This window comes from Palaemon carinicauda, chromosome 4 (assembly GCF_036898095.1).
Source record: "Palaemon carinicauda isolate YSFRI2023 chromosome 4, ASM3689809v2, whole genome shotgun sequence".
NCBI classification, from domain to species: domain Eukaryota; kingdom Metazoa; phylum Arthropoda; class Malacostraca; order Decapoda; family Palaemonidae; genus Palaemon; species Palaemon carinicauda.
This window is the reverse complement of record NC_090728.1, coordinates 72,713,851-72,735,678: the sequence shown is the minus strand read 5'-3', so window position 1 is coordinate 72,735,678 and position 21,828 is coordinate 72,713,851.

The window sequence follows — 21,828 nt, the reverse complement described above, 5'->3', positions numbered from 1 at the left end:
AAACAAAGAATAAAGATTTAGTTTAACATTTATACATTACTACCGCTAATAATATTAATAAAACTAATATTAATAAGCTACTGAAAAACGAGCTCAAAGTTCTGACTGACTTTAACCCAGCCCGGGGTCAACCCCTACCCCGTGGACCCAACACAAGGGTACACTTGGCAACAATGAAACAACTACCTTTTCAAAAAGGATTAGTTTGTCAATAAACAAACTAACAAAAAAGTATCTGGCAACTTTTCTATTGTGCTCCATGTTTCACAAATCTCTCTCTCTCTCTCTCTCTCTCTCTCTCTCTCTCTCTCTCTCTCTCTCACGAAGCAATTCACATGATTTCCCATTTTATCCATTACTTTCCTTAATCCCCTTAGATATACAGTAGATCCGACTAGACTTCCACAAATGTTTTCATAACGTGTCGGCCTACGTAATTCCCACACTAATTTAGCATGCTGGATTCAACAAGTTTTATACTTGGCCATACTAGCACCCAGTGACTAACCAACTTCCCAGAGATTTTCTATGGAATTTAATCTGGCTATTTAGCAAGCCATTCAATCCTTATAATTTCAGAATGATTATTAAACAATCTCTTACTTATCTGATTTATGGATGGGGCAGGCATCTATCTTCTCTATAAAGAGCTAGGCTCTCTCTCTCTCTCTCTCTCTCTCTCTCTCTCTCTCTCTCTCTATATATATATATATATATATATATATATATATATACCAGTTTGGTTTTGTGATAGGAAAGAGAGCAGTTGCTGCTATTTTTTTTAGTAAGATAAATCCAATAAAATTATCAAGAAGGAAACTGTAAAGTTCACATGTACTTTGAGCATCTTGAAAAGGAATATGACAGGGTACCAAGAATATTAGTCTAATGGTGTTTAAGAAAGAGTACTGGAGAAGTTGGTAAGGTTAGTGAGACTGATATATGAGGGGGTCAAGATCCACTACAAAGACATATGGGAGACAGGCATTCATTGTGGAAGTTGGCCTCAATCAAGGATCAGTTCTGATGATATTCATGTTCCTCATCATTATAGACTATTTGACACCTGAATTAAGACTGATGTTTGTGGATCCTTTAGTCATTATAGAAAATTCAGAAGAACTTCAACATAGGTTTTTTCATGGAAAAGAACCCTAGAAAGGAAAAGATTGAAGATAAACATTGCTCTCCCTAGAGATTATCTGAAAGAAAATCGGTCAGTTTGGTCAGCTGGTGGTAGGGAAGTTTGGGAAAACTCGCTAATATTTTAGATATACTGTATACTACGGTCTCAACTTCTTCCATGATTTATGTGAACTCGGTTGGTATGTTCCTTGCTTTCCATTTCAAGAGTTCTGAATTTGGTTCAAATGTGAGCTAAATCTACCTATTTTGCATACACAATTATTTAAATATATCCATAAATAAAATACAAATATCAGAAATATTTCAATGCAATTTGGAAACTAGAGCAAATATGTCAAAAATAGTAATATATTCATAAAATTCATATTCACTATAACGTAAGCCATATTACGAGCTAATTACTTGACACCTTCCCGCCTAACATCTCGAAATACTACCTTCCATGACAACTATTATAGCTAGAGCAAAACCCACTTTCTTTGTTGGCGTGTCCCAATACGACCCTACTTAGTATGAAAACTCACAACGTATACAACACACGAATGGGAAAAAAAGAAAAAAAAAAGAGAAGAGAGAGGTCTAATCCGAGACCAAGACCTGGCTGGAGGGAGTCACATATGAAGTCAACCGGAAATCTTCGTGAAGGTATGCTTTCATAGACGAGCGAAATGCACATACCAACTTTCGATAAGAACTTTTATCATATATTTCTAATTACCAAAGGTGCACATGTATATGATATACTTATATTTTCATAAATGTAAAATTCCAAATAACTTAAAAATTCACAGAATAAATCCACAAGTTTTCAACACCATTTACTATTTTCTGATCAAATTATAATCCCAATATATGAAAGACGTAGATGAAATAATTTCAGAACAAAGGAACATAAAGAAATAAGTGAACTTTCTTCTATCTACACACATATATAAAATATTCATATATATATATATATATATATATATACACTGTATATGCGTAAAAATCACAGGAAAACGTGATGCTCAGATGCAGAAGAAACACAGGGAAAATGAAAATACGAAATATACGATTAAGTCCTGACTAGTGTCCTAATATATATATATTATATATATATTATATATATATTATATATATTATATATATTATATATATTATATATATATTTATATATATACAAAAATCATTAAAAAAATATTTGATTTAAATCATATTTTTCTATTTTAATCCATTTTCTTGATTTATATGATTTTTTTTTAATATTACCTATTTGCTGCTGCTCAAAATTTGTTTAATTCTAAGGAGTGTATTTTCTGGTAATAAACTTCTGACAGTATATTTCATTTTCATTTAAATCATAACAACCCTGATATATATATATATATATATATATACACTGTATATGCGTAAAAATCACAGGAAAACGTGATGCTCAGATGCAGAAGAAACACAGGGAAAATGAAAATACGAAATATACGATTAAGTCCTGACTAGTGTCCTAATATATATATATATATATATATATATAAAAGAATAAAAATTGAAGGGATAGCATTCATCTTAATGACATCACCACAATAACAATGAAATAAAAACACGTAAATAGTATATTGACACAGAATAAGGACTCCCCATACGGTCAACTTATGCTCTCAGATAATTCGGTTTCAGAGTATAAATCAGTTGTGCCCTCCATATGCCACTCTTTCGTTCAAATAATTAACTTGGTTTACCGAATATTTATCTTTGTAGAGTCATTTGCATGGCACCATTTGTCAGCTTTCAACCATTTAAATTCCTATGACCAGAGTTGAGACTTTTGAAACTGCCTTTTTATGTTTGCCCCAAAAGAATGAAATTCTATAGAACCTAAACTTAGGATACTGTAATATCATACTGTCATCAGATCTATATTTATTCTTCAGATATTTACAACCTGTTGTTATATTCAAATTTTAAACATTATCCTTGTCATTATTTCTAAGGCGGTTAATTAAATGATATTAATGAACAGGTACACAACTAATTCACTCGTTTTATTATTATTATCATTACAAGCTAAGCTACACCGCTAGTTGGAAAAACAAGATGCTATAAGCCCAAGGGCTCCAAAAGGGGAAAAATAGCCCAACAAGGAAAGGAAAAAAGAAAGTAAACAAACTACAATAGAAATAATAAACAAACCAAATAAAATATTTTAAGAACTCTAACAACAAAAATTAGTTAATTCATATATATATATATGTGTGTATATATATATATATATATATATAGAGAGAGAGAGAGAGAGAGAGAGAGAGAGAGAGGGGGGGGAGAGAGAGGGGGGAGGGGGGGGAGAGGGAGAGAGGGGGGAGAGGGAGAGAGGGGGGGAGGGAGAGAGAGAGAGAGAGAGAGATCCATTGTGTTACTTTTTGGTTAGTCAAAAGGGCTGGGGGCTTCTGTCAAACAGTACTTCTAATATTTGATATAACATAGATAAGTGGCAATTTCTTCTATTTTGGTCAACTCATATTCCAAAAGCTCTGGAATAAACAGTGGAAAGTATATGATTTTGCAAATTTAGATTAACCTGAATAAAAATGTAAATATTTTAAGCTTCCTGAATAATGAAGTTTTTCTTTCAAAATGTCTAACAATAAAATGTCTAAAAGATAAGTTTGTTATAGTTTAGCTTTTCTCAAGTAAACTTTATGGACATTCGTAAGTGCGAGAAATCCTTAGAAGTCAAAAATTTTCTTAAGAATTTCCATGATATCGTCGATACGATGCCAAACCATTGGAATTGGAGAGACCTCTAACAAAGTGAAAGGGTGAACTTCGCCTAGAAAGCTTCCCTTTTGGAACAAAAAACTAAACAGACTCATTAAACTTGAACTTAACTACTCAATAATATAGTTCGATTATGGTTGTACTTTGTAAATATAAGAGCTCTATCAAGATATTCATAAAGTCTACAAAACTCTTGTTGGTAAAAAAATGTGGTATCATCAAAACTGTCTAAGCAGTGGTTTGTTTATATTTTTAATTTATCAAAAACATAAACCCTTTTTCATAGGGGTTTAAAAATAAAACATTTCATCCAAAAACTACCTATAAAGGTAAAAGGCAAACATCCAAGTCATCGCTTTAATCCTAATTCCTCATCTTCAAGAAAGTGAGCTCAGCTAGAAAAGAAAATTGCAATCTATGAAGACAACTGCCTTTACAGAGAGAGAGAGAGAGAGAGAGAGAGAGAGAGAGAGAGAGAGAGAGAGAACAATCAATACAGTGTATGAAACAAATAAATCATATAGACTATATTGACTTTTAAAGTAATAATTTTGTGAGTAATATTTTCAAAGAAGCAAATAGGGTAAAGTTCACATTTTTATACAAAAAGACAAAGGGGGGAAGGAATCCTAGGTATGAACAAACTTCGCTAAAGGGTAAGACTAGCCCATTAAGTCCATTATGTTTCTTTTCATAAGGCCAACAAGCAAAGGAAATTTACTGTAACCCCCTAGGATATACGAGTTCACTTTTCTCAAGGTCAAATGCAAATGGTTGAAAAATCTCACATGGAATTTATTAAAAAGAATGGCACTTCTTAGCAAATCCCTTAAACTATTGTTACTACTCGTGATAAGCAAGATAACGTTGACGATAATAATAACAATAATAATATCGCAGAAAGGAAGAGTGCTTCGATAACGATAGCCCACGTGGCTATCTCATTACCCAGATATCTGCAATACTTTTAGGGTATTACAACACCTTATATCAACCACAACGCTTTCAAAAGGAGTCCGTGACGGTAAAAAACTTTAAATCTAGAATTGATTCAATCAAATTACTAGAGAAAAAGTAGATGTAAATACATAAAGTGGGCTAGTTCGGCAGATTTTTGTAATAAGATTCTATCTGTCCATACGCATACAACGAGAGGCGATACGGTAGAGCTAAATCATTCATTAACCGATGAACCAATCAAAATCAATGAAACATCACTTGCGCAAAGAAAAAATAGAATACCTTACATAAGGTACAGCTTCGACATGTTCAATTCCCATAAATAAATCTGATATGAACTTTGAGACTTCAGATATGACATGTAACTTTAACATCAACCAGGGTTGGGTGATTATGGCATGCATTAACAAAGAGAGAGAGAGAGAGAGAGAGAGAGAGAGAGAGAGAGAGAGAGAGAGAGAGAGAGAGAGAGAGAGTCTGAAAATTAAATATATTATACAGTACAACTGGTCGCCTAAACTAGTAAAATATTTTATATCTATATTTGTTTTCCTACAGCATAAAAACATGATGTAATGGAAATATGAAATTATTTTAAATATACAAGATTTCACGAATAAAGGTAAAAAAAAACTCATGCTGGCTTTACTTCTGAAACTACTGTATGCGTCATAAGTTTTGAAGTGCGGGTAGTAAACTACTAATACTGTAGCTCAAACCACTACTACTACTAGTAGTAGTAGTAGTAGTAGTTGTTGTTGTTGTAGTAGTAGTAGTAGTAGTAGTAGTAGTAGTAGTAGTAGTAGTAGTAGTAGTAGTAGTAGTAGTAGTAGTAGAGCGATTCGACAAAGAATCACATTTGGAAACCCACTAATATTTCATTTCGACGAAAATTAGCTTACCATGAACAGATACAAGTACAAGCAATGGCCACCCACGACAGTGTCTGACGAACATGCACAGGAAATTTTACACTAGAATTCGAGTGACAAAACAAACGCTTAAGCGCACTCCAGATTTAGCAAATTTACATAGCGGCCTGCTTTTAGGCCGGCTATTCCAATTACAGCGGAAAAGAGAGGGAAAGCACAAGACAAACATTTAACGCAAATCTCCCGGATTTTATTCCGTTTCTTTCAGGACAGATGTATGCAGATGTGTATACATGTGCCAGAGCATATAGAAACAATTAGAGAGAGAGAGAGAGAGAGAGAGAGAGAGAGAGAGAGAGAGAGAGAGAGAGAGAGTCAACACTAACTCCAACAATATTACATATATAATTTAGACGACCAACAATACCAAGTGAAATCAAAATAACCACAACAGCCTCATGACCCTATACAGAGTTTTAACAAACCTTTTATTTAATGAAAGTTACAAAATAGAGAGCACGTAGCTTTATAAATGGAAATTACTAAAATGTTAGAGCACGAGAATATAAATACATCTGAAGCCTTACACCTGGTGAACAACAGCTGTCACCTACTTAATAATGTACCGTATATCAACCCTAGCTAACGACAGAATATTCATTAATTTGTCAGTGCAAAACTCTTGATCATGCTTTAGCTGGCATGAAAAAAAAAATGACGATATTTCAATGTGAGGCTGTTAAAATCGAGATCACACGTATTAAAATTAATTACATAAAATTTACATGATTTTTCAACAAGAAATATTTTATTCCCAAATATCCAAACATTATTGGGGCGTTCCACGAGAGACTGCTTTGCTATTTGTGTTTACCTTCTCGTGAGCTTATTTTTCTATACGCTTGCATGTAAAACAAGCTAATAGCTCAACTCTATTTATCGACAAATAGCACCACCAGGTATTAATTTTCGAGAAACAAGGAAGATACGCAAAATCACACAACCCTGTCAAGATTCGTTCTACAAAAAAAAAATGAATGCTTATGGGGGTAACTTTATGGTACATTTATATTACGGGCCAATCTAAATCACATCATATCCCCTGGGATATTTTTTTTTTCTCAAATTAGCTGGAATTACTCTATGCCAGGCTAATTAGTCTCAGCTTTCCTTGTATTAGGATGAATAATTCTGGAACATCTTGGAAGCAGGCACTCAAAACATCAACGCTATTCATCTCGCGTCCTAAAAGAAATCTCGCAACTTTTCTAGCCACTTTTTTTATATTCATCAGTTGGGTGCAAAAATATTCCACTAAAATAATCACATTACACATCACAAATGTGTAGCGTAAATTCAATAAAATTATTGAATATTAAATAAGGAAGAATAAAATCTTTCTCTCTCCCACTAAAAACCTACTAATATTCTGATTATCAAGCAATGAAGGCTTAGAATTCATATTCAGAAGCGAGGCAGTAGCTGCTGAACTAACATAATACGGTACAGCAAAACACAGGTACGCACATACACAAACACATTTTTCAAGTTATATACAGAAAGTGGTCAAACGATTTTAAAGGAAAGACATTGGTATCCAAGAACCGAAAGAGTAGGTGCAAGACAGGATGTACAGAGAGAGAGAGAGAGAGAGAGAGAGAGAGAGAGAGAGAGAGAGAGAGAGAGAGAGTGTGTGTGTGTGTGTGTGTGTGTACATCCTGCCTTGCACGTACTCTTTCGGTTCTTGGATACCAATGCCTTTCCTTTAAAATCTTTTGACCCCATTTGTATATAACTTGACATTTCTTGCTCTATCAATTTTTCTTGCGTCACATAATGGGTATATTAGTTCATCTAAGAAGCTTAAATCTTTTTTTATTGCATTCACAATCACCATTCATAAACACTAATTTGAGCCAATAATCAATTCACACACATACTGTTCACATATGCATAATTATATAATTATCTAAAGGACATCCCCTTAAATATAAAGGAAAAACAGCACACTAAGAATTTTTAATTACACCAGCTCTCTAATCAATAGTAATACAATACATAATAATCCTGTTCTAAGTGTATAATAATTAGTTTCATGTTGAACAAATTTCTAAAGGGTGATATACAAAAAGGAGACAAAATAAATGTGCAAGTCACAAAATGAGTACACAAAAATAATGCCTTGGCTGTCCTTCGACTCCATAGAGGTCAGTGGGTTAATTGGCAAAAAATCCAGAAAGTAATCAATGTTAATAAATTACCCATAGAAATATTTTGGAAACAATGGAAATTTCAAGTACAAAATGTCAAAACTTAACATTGAGAGTCTAGTTCGTTCCCTTCTCAAAAAACCAACATACCTGAAGTCATTAAAAATTTACCTCACGGTGATGGCATGTTCGCCATAAATACGATACCTCTGGGTTTTCATTCCATTGTAAGTCAACCTGACGATGTAAAGAAGACGAAAGGACTCAAAAGAGTTTTTAATTCTTCTTTAAGTGAGTGATATTATCACATCTTAGGCTTTTCTCGAGTTTATTGCTATGATTTCTTACATACACCATACATATATTTCATATATTTATACATACACACACACACACACACATATATATATATATATATATATATATATACATATACATATATATATATATATATATATATATATATATATATATATATATATATCAATAAATCATACTTCACATAAAAGTACAAAATATTTCTAGTTGGTAATAAACCTTCTTTCGGAACATTATCAATGAATTATATAAATAAATATATATATATACATATATATATATATATATATATATATATATATATATATATATTTTTTTATTTTGACGGCAACTATATGCAAATGGTGTTTAATACGAATAACTGTACATATGAGAGAACAGCAAGAAGTTGAAACTCCGCAATCACAAATAAAAAAAAAAATTCATTCATTACTATTACCACCATCAAATATACGTTTATCCTCTTTAAAATGAAATGTTGCATAAACAATTTCAAATAGTATTCAACTGATGTGTAAAGGATAATAGTAATAGATTCTTTCATCATACAAGACCACGCACACATCTAATACTGTGATTGACGAAAGTAAATGTCACACTCAGCATTGTCTCAATGAAACTAAGCCTTTGAAAAACATTAAGTTCTCATTTAAAATTCTGGAGTAATAAACTCCAAGACAATGATTGAGATAGATAAAATAACCCAGAAGACACTTTTTAATTTGCGAGGAATACAGTTCGTTTTCTATTTAATTTATGAATTTGGAGCATAAAGCCAGGTGCTGGGGCCTGAAAGGCCATTCAGCTGTCAAGTTTTTTATTAAGGGGATGAAACCCCTCAATTGCGCTATAAACTAAAAAATAAATCGGAGATTGTACAGTAAGATGACATCCAAGAAGAGGGGACAGAGGTATTATTATTATGTTATTATTATTATTATCATTATTATTATTATTATTATTATTGCTTGCTAAGCTACAACCCTAGTTGGAAAAGCAGGACGCTATAAGCCCAGGGGCCCTAACAGGGAAAGTAGCCCAGTGAGGAAAGGAAACAAGGAAAAATAAAAATGTTTAAGAACAGTAACAACATTAAAATAAATATTTCCTATATAAACTATAAAAATTTTAGCAAAACAAGAAGAGAAATTAGATATAATAGTGTGCCCAAGTGTACCGTAAAGCAAGAGAACTCCAGCCCAAGACAGTGGAAGACCATGGTACAAAGGCTATGACACTACCCAAGACTAGAGAACAATGGTTTGATATTGGAGCGTCCTTCCCCTAGCAGACCTGCTTACTATAACTAAAGAGTCTCTTCTACCCTATCAAGAGGAAAGAAGCCACTGACCAATTACAGTGCAGTAGTTAACCCCTTGGGTGAAGAAGAATTGTTTGGTAATCTCAGTGTTGTTAGGTGTATGAGGGCAGAGGAGAATCTGTAAAGAATAAGCCAGACTATTCGGTGTATGTGTAGTCAAAGGGACAGTGAACCGTAAACCAGAGAGAAGGATCCAATGAAGTACTGTCTGGCCAGTCAAAGGGCCCCATAACTCTCTAGCGGTAGTATATCAACCTACTACCTATGAAAAGTGAATGCAGATAGGGGCCAAAGAGCTCTTCCCCTTAGGTTATTTTCAAGATTTCTTTAAGAATTAGTTTAACAAATTTCCATTTTCTGTTCCCTGTAATATCACCTAGAGGTGGCCCGAATGTGTATTTTTTATTATTTTCAAATGCTAAATTTTGTTTAAACAGGCAATACGATAATTAAAATGGCTTGATCCTTAGCCAAAGGCAGTCTGCATGCGTGCAGTGCGGGTGTGCAACTTGAAATTGGTTTGGCTGAGTGAATAACTGTGGCGGCCTATTTTCATGTAAATTGAAGTAAACTTATATTATTATTATCATTATTATTACTTGCTAGGCTACGACCCTAGTTAGAAAAGCAGGATGCTATAACCCCAGGGGTACCAACAGGGAAAGTAGCCCAGTGAGGAAAGGAAAAATGGAAAAATAAAATATTTTTAGAACAGCAACACATAAACAAATATTTCCTACATAAACTACAAAAACTTGAAAAAAAGAGGAAGAGAAATTAGATAGAATAGTGTGCCCGAGTGTTCCTTCAAGCAAGAGAACTCTAACCAAGACAGTGGAAGACCATAGTACTGAGGCTAGGACACTACCCAAGACTTGAGAACAATGAATTGTCCCTCTCCCAGAAGAGCTGCTTACCATAGCTAAAAAGTCTATTCTACCCTTACCAAAAGGAAAGGAATCACTGAACGATTACAGTGCAGTAGTTAACATCTTGAGTAAAGAATTATTATTTGGTAATCTCAGTGTTGTCAGGTGTATGGGGACAGGAGAATCTGTAAAGAATATGCCAAACTATTCGGTGTATGTGTAGTCAAAGGGAAAGTGAACCGTAACTAGAGAGAAGGATCCAATGTAGTACTTCTGACCAGTCAAAGGACCCAATAACTGTCTAGCGGTAGAATCTCAACGGGTGGTTTGTGCCCTGGCCAACCTACTACCTATAAGTATAAATTTATATCAGCACTCTACCTGCATAGATTTATATCTCTGTATCTAATCTGTTGTGAAATGCAATTTACTTATATAGTTTCCTTCTATATTTAAGATAATTTTCATGGACCTCTGCGCACACAAAGAATTATTTGTTTGTTCAAGTATTTCTGCATCTGTAATACCTGTAGGCCGAAGCCGTTGTGGATAACAATAACAGACAACCACAGACATATTTATGGATCTATTATTTCGGTGCCGTTTATATTCTACAATTCTCAATTTACTTCTCATACAATTTGTATTTCTCATAACAAAATTTAGTGTCCTTAAAAGTTTTACGGGGGACTTGAAATTTATAACTTGTAACTAATTATATACATATCATATACATGAAAATACATACTTATATGTTTAGGTTTATACAGTATATATATACTGTATATATATATATGTGTGTGTGTGTGTAAATGTATATGTGCGTGTATGTTATAAATACAAGTGTATGTATGTATATATACATATATTAATATACGTATATGTGCAAAAGACTAAGATTTAACCGTTAATAGATTGAATCAGAGTAATTTTCTTTTAATCCCACTGCATTCGAATAAACATATTACAGAAATAGATCTACTGTTTAATATTCGATTTTCAAAAACTACTTGGTAGGCAACATGCGGATCTGAATGCGAACTTTCCAGTAACATGGTTCAGTGGTTGGTGCTCGGGAAAAACGTGAAGTTTATACAGGCAAACAAAGCGATTCCGCTATACCTCCAAAAGCTCACTTGATCCTAAACCACAAATGTGTCTACTGCAGACTTCACTCTATCCTGCACTTGCAATTCCAAGCAGAGAAAATAAAATAAAATTTGACACCCTTTGAAACCCTGACCAGGTCAAAACAACTTTAGGTTGTGTCTACGCAGGTGGTGATTCGTCAGGTGCCAGCAGAGGCTGAGTCTGAAATATACCGATGTCAATAAAACCGGTCATGATGAGGGGTTAAAATAAGGACAGGATTGATCTCACAGAGCAGCCTAAGCCCACTCCTTTCGGCACCGGACGAACCGCGCTACCTGTGTGAAGGTAGCCGTAGTTCCGGATCATGACATCTTTTGACAATATGCAACCTTTGGGTTGAATAAAGGTCAATGAAACTTCCTCATTATCAAGAGATGGATTGGAAAAGCAATTTCCTAGCCCTGATCCCAGCACACACCTCGAACGTATTACCTTGGTTCATGTCATAACGTACCCTCTGCACCTAAATGTAAATGTGCTGGACGGACACATTACAATTTTTTATAAAGGTTTAGCCCAGATTCAACGGAATATTCCTAAAATGTAATAATTCGCATAACAAAGAGATACAGCCCAAATATTTGAGCTGTACACGGAAAATGGATAAGTTCGTGAACTCCACCTGAGCGGTCCCCGTAGTAGTTGATGCTTAAAACTAAACTTTCTGAGATTTCTACTGTATATCTTTCTCAAAAAGCCCAAAGAGTAGGTGTGAGATGAGGGAGGGGAGGACTTTACAGTCTGGTCTTAAAAGCGTTCCATTAATCGACGCAAAACTTTTTTTTTTACTAATAATCAGATTTTAAGTTGAAAACATTACAAAGGAAAGGTGTTGGTGGAGAAAATCCAGTCTTCCCTTTAAAACTCAAACTACGTAATGCAATGTTTCCAACATTATTCGTTTTACCCGATCGTGCACCAATTCTGAAGAGTTACAATATTCAGTTACGCTTGCTTTCTCACTGAAAACTTCAGCGGAGAGGCTAGAATGTAAGAAAATCAAATGTCAGTAAACACCTGACGGTTGTATTACATATGCATGAATACTTACGCACACGAACATGCGCAAGAATTCATTCAACAAATTAGACGCAGACTTCACAAACACATACAATATATATATATATATATATATATATATACACACTCCATTCAATGTCGAATTCACTCCACAACAGATATATGAAAATTCTTTTGATGATAAATACTTCTGCCCGGTCAAAAATTCGTGCCTTAGGCATCAGGCTATAAAGACAGAAAAGAGATGAATTCGACTCTACCAAAAATTTGCCTGTCAAATATCGGATTTGTAATTAGAATTAAAATCAGACCATCTCCACCATCATGGCTGATTGGCAAGTTGTATCCCTTGCCCATTTTATAGTTTTATCACTAAAGTTCGTAATTTTCCTTCACTCAAATAATCTACACATACCGTTCAATAAGGAAATTGTTCTACCAAGAGAAAGCAGAAAACTTGAATAATATAAAAAACAGTTGAAAAAATTAAAAATGATAATGAAAAAAAATGAAGCGGAAATTGTCCCTTATTAATTTCCTTCGTTTTGATAATACAAATAAAATGTGTAAATACAAACAATTTGAGTAATTTCATAAAGTACGTGAAAATAAATGCCTTTAGGAAATTGAAGACTTCATATCTGTTGTAATTACATACAAGTACTGTATTTTCACACGCTCATTTACTCGAACATAAGTATTGTTATTTCTAAAAATATTCATTCTCATTGCTCCACGTTCTAATATAATTTCTTTGCTTGCTTGTTCCTTTCAAGTTTTTTCTAAGTAATTTTCCCGAGGAGTTGTTTGTCCATGGCTGATGTCTTGCACTCTAATGTAAACTGACCACGTAATATTTATATCATAAGTATGTCTTCTACGTCTGTCTCTCTGAGTCATCCCTAGCCGTGTAGTTTCAAAGTAAACTAAGTATTTCCCTCTAGACTCAACGAAATCAATGAACAATTAACGCAAATTTTGAAGGGATGCAAATTTGAGAGCTTGTAATTAGAAAACAATTGTTTCAATCTCTGTACTATGTTTGGAAACCATATGATTGAAATTTTTTTTTCAAATAACTGTGCAAAAAGAAACAACCATGAATACTAGCTTCTGACAAAATTTTGATAATGCTCTTTATAGCTGCCTGTTCAAACTCAATATACATGGAAGAAACACTCGGAGCTTTAGTTTACTTTATAAAGCTGAATATTATATCATACGTCTATTCATCCCTCTTGTTTTGACAAGCAGTTTATCAACGAAACCACTCACATTTGTGAACTAAATACTTTGATTCCATAATAATAATAATAATAATAATAATAATAATAATAATAAAATAATTTATAGCGAATGTAATTTTAGTGGGGAGACATTTTACATACGGTTTTTTAATTACCCGCTTCGACCAATTTTCCTGTCGATGAATAGTCAGGTCGACTAATTGTCCTTTCGACAAATTATCTTCGACCAGTTAGTCGCCCAACTGTCTTTCGACCAGTCGTCAGGCTACCCCGAACATTCGTATTATGATAAATACTTCTGCCCTGGCAAGGATTCCAACCCGAGGGCAAAGTAGAAATAAAGGTAGATATTTGAATTGATCATCTGGCTAGGAAAAGAGATAAAGTATGATTCCGACTCTGGCTACTCTTCTCCCTCTGTAAACCCAAGTGGCCAGGTCAACCGCCTGCCTATTGAAAGGTTCGAATCTTTGCCCGAGCAGAACTTATCCTAATAAGTACGTATTCCCCTACAGGTCTGTGATCCTATGGTAGAGTGAAATTGATATTAAAATCGTGTTATGACAATTTTCATTAAATCAAAAACACGAGTGCTAGTGATACAATGACCAAACTTACCAATCGGTTATAATGATGGATATAGGCTGATTTCAATTCTAAATACAAATCCTGAACTAGACATTGATAAGCACGGCACAGTCATAATCAACTATTATTGCTCTTTATAGTTGGATGGTCAGGTTACCAAACTAATGTATTTTTACGTCACTAAGGCACACATCCTTACATGGACAGAAGTATTTATCATAAAAATACTGGGTATGGTACAATGAATTCGTTTTTAAAAGGTATTTAAGATTTATATGAGAATAAATAGAGAAAGAATTACTTTAATATTAAGTCTCAATGTCCTTTTAACTTCATTTCTTCCTCTCGATGATACCCTTATTGCGAAGTCCCGATTTCAGATGGGAAATAAATCAAGTTTTCCTCTTAGCAGCAGGATTCGAACTAATGCAGACTGGTAAGAATGTGGTATTATTTGGTCCACTATACTGCTAAGGAATTTATATATACAACTGAACTTATTCACAAATATAGCAGTCAAACTGAGATATCGGATGACCAATAGGAAACTTTTCAGGTTCAGGTAGTAGGTTGACTAGGGCACCAGCCACCCGTTAAGAAACTACCAGTAAAGTTATGGCATCTTTTGACTGGCCAGACAGTACTACATTAGATCATTCTCTCTGGTTACGGTTCGTTTTCCAATTGCTTACACATACACCGAATATTCTGGCATATTCTTTACATATTCTCCTCTGTCCTCATACACCTGACAACACTGAGATTACCAAACAATTCTTCTCCACCCAAGGGGTTACTGCACTGAAATTGTTTAGTGGCTACTTTTCTCTTGGTAAGGGTAGAAGAGACTCTTTAGCTATGGTAAGCAGCTCTTCAAGGAGGACACTCCAAAATAAAACCATTGTTCTCTAGTCTTGGGTAGTGCCATAGCCTCTGAACCATGGTCTTCCACTATCTTGGGTTGGAGTTCTCTTGCTTGAGGGTACACTCAGACACACTATTCTATCTGATTTCTCTTCTTCTTGTTTTGTTAAAGTTTATATAGTTTATATAAGAGATATTAATTTTAATGATGTTACTCTTCATAAAATATTTTTATTTTTCCCTTTTTTCCTTTCCTCGCTGGGCTATTTTCCCTGTTGGAGCCCCTCGACTTATAGCAACCTGCTTTTCCAACTAGGGTTGTAGCTTAGCAAGTAATAATAATAATAATAATAATCAATAATAATAATAATAATCACAAAAATAGTAATAATAATAATAATAATAATAATTACAAAAATAGTAATAATAATAATAATAATAATAATTACAAAAATAGTAATAATAATAATAATAGTCATTGATAAAGTTTAAAGAAGTTTTACAAAAGCTTAAAATCAAATACCTTTCATAACCGAAAACATTTGCCATTTGCAGAAACACGCGCACACACACACACACACACACACACACACAAATAAACATTAATACATTCCTGCATCGCATTGTTGATATCCTAGTCCACCAATAAAATACCAGAGGCAGAAACTACCACTACAGTATGCATCACCACACGACGCTAAGCAAGATGAAAATCATAACCCTTGGAGTGATAACTCGTCTCCAAATTATCTGGGATCTGGCACTCAAGCCTAAGGCCATTTTTCAACATTTAATTCAAACAATTTAGTTAAAAAAAAAAATATACAAAATATGACTTTCCATCATCTTTTATCGTATAGCTGTATAAATTTTCTTTTCATTGGTATACAAATTTGTACATTTCATATAGGTAAATATTAAAAGAAAGTAAAAACTGGTAATTACTGGACGTGATATACATTCAATGGTGCCGAAGGAAGTAGAAAAGCAGACGTAAAATAAGTCCAATGGCACTCAAAGGGTTAAGTGAGCGAGCTTGGTCAAAACAAGATCAAACTCCCTTCATAAAATTTCTACTTGAAAAATGAAGATCATAAATTAATGTTTAGGTAATTTGAGATTAAAGGGGGAAACGAATAAAAAATTAATATCCACTGAATAAATGCTACGGCACAAAAGGTAAGTTATGATGAAGCAAAATTATAAATAAATAATGCAAGGTGACGAACAAACATTGCCAAGGCCAGGGCAACTCGTTACATAAAAAATACCATGACATCATCAACAAACTCAAGGCTTACTCAATAAATATTGCGTTTAATGCCGTGCGTCAGCTAATGTACCTGGAGTCTTCGTTCAATAAGTCTATTTTAGAATGAGATACCTTAGCATAATTATCAATTTAAATAAAAATAATTCTACGGTTGCAAAGGCCTGAATAAGGAAGTTTATGACACTATGAAAACGCAAAGAAGCGACGAGACTTTATATTTAGTCTATTATTCAAGGTCTGGTTATTCATTATCTTTAATCTTCGTTAAAACGGGAGGTGAAGAATTAAAAGCTCTACTTGTGCCTCATAACTAATATTTCTCTGTACACTGGTTATACATTTCCCCGTCAATAATTTCCATGAAAAGCCAAATAAGAGAGAGAGAGAGAGAGAGAGAGAGAGAGAGAGAGAGAGAGAGAGAGAGAGAGAGAGAGAGAGAGAGAGAGAGATTATTATCGTCAGTAATGAAAAAGATACACCTGTATTGATATTAAGTTCGTATTTGATTAATGAAATGAAAAGAGATAAGTGTATAAAGGTTTTCTGCAACTGCGGAGGTAGTGACGTCAAGCACAGTAATCAATCACGACCGCCCTTTCGCATAATAGAAAGAAGTCTATTATGGGATAATAATTTCCTTTTCTTTTGGGTATCCTGCAAAAAATGTATATAATTGCCTTTCTCAGCTTTCCTCTCCTATTTCATGCTAACTTAAGACCAACGCGGCGGATAGCCTCATTACCATGCATGGTGAAAACGGGAGATTGGCGAAGAAAAAAAGTGGGTCAAACTATCCTCCTTATATATGGAATATTAAATTATTTGCAATTGCAATTCAATTTACTTTCCAGTAGGGAATGCGTCCCTCCATCTCCTTTGGTTTAGCAGTTTGTTAAATTTCATGGTGGAAATCAATAATGATAAGAAGGAAAATTTGGTTTGTTTTTTCGGGAAGCAAATCTAAAATTAACATTAACTTTTTTATTTTCAAAATAACTAAAGAGTAATCTGCAGCTTTCAGGTCTTAAATCCACAGCTTTTCCATGACGTTTCAAATCAGATTCCTCATTTACATTTAGAACTAAGATAGGATATGGCGGGGTATGAGAAAGACGGAGAAGGGATTTCAGGAAACACAGCAGCCGGGACATCTGATCCACGGTACTCGGTTGTTCAAGCCCTAGTCGACTGGAGAGTCTTCCCAGCCACAGCTATGTTTCCCTTTAAAAGCTCGCTGCGCCCCCCCCCCCCCCCTTTCTCTCTCTCTCTCTCTCTCTGACAGATCAGGCCTCCTTTCCACGACTTCCTATACAATAATCTCTCCAAAATTGACCCCTACAATCTCTCTCTCTCTCTCTCTCTCTCTCTCTCTCTCTCTCTCTCTCTCTCTCTCTCTCTCTCTCCTTTTAAATTTTTTTATACGTGATCTGTGCTTTGCCCTAGTAACGACTACAGAGAGAGAGAGAGAGAGAGAGAGAGAGAGAGAGAGAGAGAGAGAGAGAGAGAGAGAGAGAGAGAGAGAGAAATGACGCAACCACCGATCTCTCGTAATCTTCAACGGAGCAGAAAAACGCAAATCACATTTCTCCTTATTCAAATTATAGGAGTATCTGGCCTTTGTGTCATCCATCACCTACGAAGCTCCCTCTCCTTCTCCTTCTCATTCTCACTCACTCACTCTCTCTCACAAGCAACACAAAAGCACAACCTATTAAAGGTGAACTCAAGTAGATGAATACTAGGCCACTCTCCTAACATTCCGGCCTGTTGCTTTGTCCGGGAAAACTGTTGCATGCATTACTGGCTCACTCTCAAAGTCGGTTCCATTTTACCTTCTGCCATACCATTCCACGTCCACACACGAAAGCACTCAACTTAAAACCCTTCTCGCTCCGTCATCCACCGAGGAGCGAGATTTGTAGGCGTAAACACCTGTACAGTACATCTATACAAACCGGGAAAAAAATTAAAAGTACAAAGTTAAAATACATACATTTAGCAGTATGTGAGAAATATATATATATATATATATATATATATATATATATATATATATATATATATACATATAGTATGTGTGTAAATATATGCGCACCGGTATATGTATCGCGCAGAGTAAAGCCAAAAAATAGCAACAAAATCCTACAAAGTTAATCTTTATTTGCAAACATCTTAAACGCTTGCATTCATCAATTCTGAAATGCAATAAAAATTGTTACCGCTCTATCTACTCTCATTATTTCCGAGATTAATTCCATGATCAAACAGAGCGCGCATTCTTACGCATTGGTGAGGAAAACTGATTCTCGTCTTTGTTCGTAGCCTACTATATAAACAGAAAATGACTGTTCCATAGATCAATAACTTGGATCTACTATATGAAAAACCCTTTGGCGATAAATATCTAGCTTTCATCAAAATGCTTCATTTCCAAATGGTCTAAAAATGAGAAATATACTAATTTGCAGCAACGACCTCTTCTCTAAGCGTTTTTCAGAGTTTTGATTCACTCTACATAAAAGGACGTCATGAGAGTATCCCACAGCGAACAGAGCGCCAAATAAAAAATCATTACAGAATTTCTAATATCAATACTAATTGTTAGCGTTCATCTAACAAGGAAATATACCTTGATAGGTATTTCAATAATTAAAAAGATACATTAATTTCCTAATGTTAACTTAGGGAGTAGCGCACATAACGTTCCCTTTCTAACGATGGAAAAAAAATTAATTTAATTAAAAATCAATTGCCATTAACATTGACAAGCTTCCTATGAGACCATTTCCTCTTTTTCAAGCAGACAACCACCACCCTTCAGACATAGGCTAACAAATCATCCCGTCTCTATTTCTTATATAGCAACTTTCCAATTTTGGCAACATTAATAATTTCAAAACTCACAACTTAGATTATTTATATATATATAAGTATACCTATGCATGGATGTATGTAAACATGCACGGCTGAAGAATATACGTGCAACAATAAATACATAGTCTTCCCCCTTTAACCACTAGAAGAAAGTTTTACATTTACACTTAAAGGTCAAATTTTTTTTAACCAGCTGCATTTCTGAAACTTAGGTGACCTTAATCTTATACCCCGCTATCGATCTGTTGGACAAGGCAAATAAAATAAAACACATACACAAAATTAGGAAGTCAATACTTGACATATTTTGCAACAAAATTCAAAACCGCAAAACATTTGGTTGTCAAAACACAGACTGGACAGTTCAAATAGAAAAGCATTGCTACAAATGCATCCTTATAACTGATGGTGACAAAATCGTTATTACAAACAGTTTTCTCGGCCTTTTCCACGCTCATGTCAGTTTACAACCAAGTCTAATTTAGCATTCGTGCTCAACTTGGTCATTTCTCAGAAATAAAAGTTTGTCCTCTTTAGCTAAACCACCGTCCCGGAAAGTTTCTGCAATCATTCCATAGTTCTTTCATACTTACACCACTTGAAAACTTATCCTTACACGAACTAATGATAACGAAAAGCATTCATAAGCAAAGTTAGTCATTGCTCCCTTTCAGACATTTGATTAGCCTTCAACTTGAAAATCCCTGGTATTACATAAAGATATTGCTCCGACATTACATGAAATACTAAAAACCAAAACAATATTCTCTCCAACATGGAGGAATATCGCCAAAGGAATTAAATAATTTCTTGTATCAAACATCGAAAGATATAAACTTATTCTACCTAACTTTTTCGTTTTATATGGAAGTCCCTGAAATTTGAACAATATTAATCGCCAGAGGATTCATAGGTGAGTGCCTGTTGCTGATCTCATCCCTGAGAGAGAGAGAGAGAGAGAGAGAGAGAGAGAGAGAGAGGAGAGAGAGAGAGGAGAGAGAGAGAGAGAGAGAGAGAGAGAGAGAGAGAGGCTAAATCAGGCAATGTTCATGCTGTAAACTGTGTGAAAAGTTTTGCAGGACAGAAAAATGAAAATGCCCCGAACCTGGATGCCCGGAGAATTACGGAAATTGGAATTATTACCCACAAGAGAAAAATTAAACTACACGAATAAAGGAATAACAAAACCCAAGTGCTGATATATAAAAAGTGGTCTATACTAAACCATCAACATTATATGAAGTCAAAAATAATCCATCATTTAGTTTCTAAAACATAAAACTATAGTAATTTTTAATCATTACTAATTAGCCTAGATCAATGGGCTATATGTTCTACAATTTTTTCCTAAGCTATAAATTCTACGCTCTAATACAAGGTCTTTCTCCAATACAGTGTCTTTAGAATTAGAGTTTAGTGAAAGATTGAAAAAAGCAAATCAGACAATGGCTAGGTTAAGTAAAATTTGGAAATCAAATAGCCTGAAATTACATATCAAACTATATTTCAGTTTAGTGAGATCGGTGTTACTTTATGGACAAGAGTCATGGTATGACAATGAAACAATCTCCAAAAGATTTAGTAGATCAGAGAACAAAGCCCTCAGAAGGATTTTGGGAGTTGAATGGCAGGACAGGATTATAAATTAAACTACAAGAGATTACTCGAGTGCCATAATTGGAAGAGATCATGATGAGGGGTAGATGGAGATGATTTGGGCATGCTGTTCTTACTCCTCAAGAGAGATTAGTTCACCCAAAAGTTCCGTTAGGCTCCACAAGGCCCTAGAAGAGTTGGAAGACCCAGGCCTACATGGTTTAGGACTGCAAAGCGTGAAGTAGGAGATGACGAATGGAGAAGTATTGAATTAAAAGCTCAAGATAGAGACGACTGGCGAAATCTAACCGAGGCCTTTTGCGTCAATAGGCATAAGAGGTGATAATGATGATATATTCTACGAACAAAAAAGTTAAAAAGACTCGTAATGTTCTTCAACTAGAAGCCCCACCATAATTTAAGTTTGACAGCTGTAGTATAAAAATGAATTGCAAAAAACTATTTCCAGCAAGGCATGGTCAATATATATATATATATATTTATATATATATTTATATATATATATATATTTATATATATATTTATATATATATATATATATATATATATATATATATATATATATGTGTGTGTGTGTGTGTGTGTATATATATATAATATATATATATATATATATATATATAAATATATATATATATATATATATATATATAAATATATATATATATATATATATATATATATATATATATATATATAATGAAACGTTCTGACATGTACGCCCCACCCCTCTTTTTCTGACAGAT